The sequence below is a fragment of the Macrobrachium rosenbergii genome, chromosome 21, assembly GCF_040412425.1.
Source record: "Macrobrachium rosenbergii isolate ZJJX-2024 chromosome 21, ASM4041242v1, whole genome shotgun sequence".
Lineage (NCBI taxonomy): Eukaryota > Metazoa > Arthropoda > Malacostraca > Decapoda > Palaemonidae > Macrobrachium > Macrobrachium rosenbergii.
The window spans coordinates 25,571,945-25,575,643 of NC_089761.1; positions in this window are offsets into that span (position 1 = coordinate 25,571,945).

Below are 3,699 nucleotides of genomic sequence, written 5' to 3' on the forward strand. Positions count from 1 at the left end.
TTATGAATATATTCAATTCTTAATTTTTCTGTCTTGTAAACCCCTCACCAGCTTTTACTCATCAATCTTTACAACCCATATCTTTTTCACTGGTGTATTATCGACCGTTCTTCTGGTTTTGCCGTGCACAGACTCTCTTACGTTTTCCGGACAAAGTCTCATTTTGACACACTCATTGTTTGTTATTTTCAATTTTACGATTACAAATCCCCTAGTGGAAGTAAAATTCCTGTGTCCATTGCATGGCACACTGCAGGCGGTACTGTTGGTTCTTTGCTATGTTCCTTCTCAGACTCCAGCTGCATAGATTTCTGCCTATTAATTATTATGATTATGTTCCCAATGGCTCTTCCTACTTAGCTATCCAACTTCTTGAACTCTCCCTGGCTCCAATTCTCGCCTCTTTGAAAACTAAGCCTTCGGATGAGCCTTACCAACCAAGAAATGTGGCTCAGTGCTCTAATTAATAATAATAATAATAATAATAATAATAATAATAATAATAATAATAATAATAATAAAACTCTGAAAGTAAATTTTTTACCATCCTCTTTTTCATATATCTTTTTACGCCTCGAAAATTCTTTCCTGTCTTTGACAACCTCCTAAGCCATTGCCATTTTTATTCATAAGCCATTACCAGTTTTCTTCATGTTTCATAACGATGTTACCGTATACCTGTGCGTCAATAACACCCGGTGTGCTTACAATGACTTTTTTATTTTTTATTCCATCATCTATCGACATTTTCACTTCTTTAGTTTCTTCATATTTATCACCAGAGCATAGATAGTATTTATTCTTTATCTATTGACGCCCCCAGTTCTGTGGTTACTGCCATAGCCCAGTCACCTGAAAATCTTAACACATTTCACCAGCTCTTCTAAGTATAAATTCTTTTTCTATTTTTTTCTTAATTTTTTATTCATCCAGGACATTGAAATATCACCAGCTCTTCTAAGTATAAGTTCTTTTTATATTCTTTTCGAGATTTTTTTTTCCTCCAGGACATTTAAATTTCACCAGCTCTCCTAAATATGAAGTCTTTTTATATTTTTGTCGTGATTTTTTAATCCTCCAGGATATTTAAATTTCACCAGCTCTTCTAAGTATAAAGTCTTTTTATATTTTTGTCGTGATTTTTTAAATTCCTCCAGGACATTTAAATTTCACCAGTTCTTCTAAGTACAAATTCTTTTTATATTTTTTTCGTGATTTTTTATTCCTCCAGGACATTTGAATTTCAGCAGTTGTTCTAAGTATAAATTCTGTTTATATATTTTTTTTTATTTTTTTTAATTCCTCCACGATATTTAAATTTCACTAGCTCTTCTAAGTATAAAGTCTTTTTATATTTTTTTCGTGATTTTTTTTATTCCTCCAGGACTTTTAAATTTCACCAGCTCTTCTGAGTATAAATTCTTTTTATACATTTTTCTGAATTTTTAATCCTCTAGGATATTTAAATTTCACCAGCTCTTCTAAGTATAAATTCCTTTTTTATTTTTTTCGTGATTTTTTTTAATTCCTCCAGGACATTTAAATTTCACCAGTTCTTCTAAGTATAAACACTTTGTATATTTTTTCGTGATTTTTTTATTCCTCCAGGACAATTGAATTTCACCAGCTCTACTAAGTATAAATTCTTTTTATATTTTTTCGTGAATTTTTAATCCTCCAGGACATTTAAATTTCACCAGCTCTTCTGAGTATAAATTCTTTTTATATTTTTTTCGTGATTTTTTAATCCTCCAGGACATTTAAATTCAACCAGCTCTTCTAAGTATAGAGTCGTTTTATATTTTTTTCCTGATTTTTTATTCCTCCAGGACATTTAAATTTCACCAGCTCTTCTGAGTATAAATTCTTTTTATATTTTTTTTCGTGATTTTTTAATCCTCCAGGATATTTAAATTTAACCAGCTCCTCTAAGTGTAAATTCTATTTATATTTTTTTCGTGATTTTTTAATCCTCCAGGACATTTGAATTTCACCAGCTCTTCTGAGTATAAAGCATTTTTATATTTTTTCGTGATTTTTTTATTCCTCCAGGACATTTAAACTTTACCAGCTCTTCTGAGTATAAATTCTTTTTATATTTTTTTCGTGATTTTTTTATTCCTCCAGGACATTTAAATTTCACCAGCTCTTCTAAATATGAAGTCTTTTTATATTTATTTCGTGATTTTGTAATCCTCCAGGACATTTAAGTTTCACCAGCTCTTTTAAGTAAAAAGTCCTTTTATATTTTTTCGTGATTTTTTTTTATTCCTCCAGGACATTTAAATTTCACCAGCTCTTCTACGTATAAAGTCTTTTTATATATTCGTCGTGATTTTTTAATCCTCTAGGACATTTAAGGTTCACCAGCTCTTTTAAGTATAAAGTCCTTTTATATTTTTTCGTTATTTTTTTAAATCCTCCTGGACAATCCTCCAGGACATTTAAATTTCACCAGCATTTTAAGTATAAAGTCTTTTTTATATTTTTTTCGTGATTTTTTTTATTCCTCCAGGAAATTTAAATTTTCCCAGCTCTTGTAAGTATAAAGTCTTTTTATATTTTTGTTGGTAATTTTTTAATTCTAAAGGCAATATGAAAGTAGCCCTGTCAAACAATTCTTACAATCTAGAATATATTTGATATTTATCTGCCATTCTAACAACTATTCACCATCTGCCATTCTGACAATCACCTCCCAGATTCCGATACAAAATCAACCAAATTTATTTTCATATTCGAATATAGGAAAGTTCTTACGCTAGTTCTTTTTCCTTTTATAATATTCTATTTAATCCTGACTTATTTGGCTTCAGATCTTCCTATAATTTTGTTCGCATCTTTTGGTCTCATGAAGAAGTATGATTCACTGTTTCCTGAGTCATCTGATCAAATTCTGTCTAACAACGCAGGTTCTTTATCGTCACCACTGCTTTGACCAAGATTTATAATCCTTAATATCTCTCAGAATTATTCGGCAAACTATTTCCATTCTTACAATAATTCGGTCATTATCTTTTCATGACTCCATTGTTACAATATTTCACTTTTACCTATTTTATAACAGGCACCCCTTCTTTTCCAGTTGCAAGCCAAATTTTCTCACCATGGTTAATCTTGTCATTAAGATTCTAATATATATACTTGACCCTCTGTGCCTGCCTAATAATCATATTCACGCTTAAAACCTATTTTATTCAAGGAATTTTACTTACTTTCTTCCGAACCCTTTTATTTTCTTGCTTCAAGCGTTTAATCTCGTTCCGTTTATGCTCAAGCAACTACACTCATTTCTTTACGCTCCCATTTCTTAGTTTTCTGTAAAATAAAACTATTGTGCCGGCTTTGTCTGTCCGTCCGCACTTTTTTCTGTCCGCTCTCAGATCTTAAAAACTACTGAGGCTACAGGACTGCAAATTCGTATGTTGATCATCCACCCTCCAATCATCAAACATACCAAATTGCAACCCTCTAGCCTCTGTAGTTTTTATTTTATTTAAGGTTAAATTTAGCCATAACCGTGCTTCTGGCAACGATATAGGATAGGCCACCACCGGACAGTAATGTTTCATGGGCCGCGGCTCATACAGCATTATACCGAGACCAACGAAAGATAGATCTATTTTCGGTGGCCTTGATTACACGATGTACAGAAAACTCGAATGCGCCGAAGAAACTTCGGCGCATTTTTTACTTGTT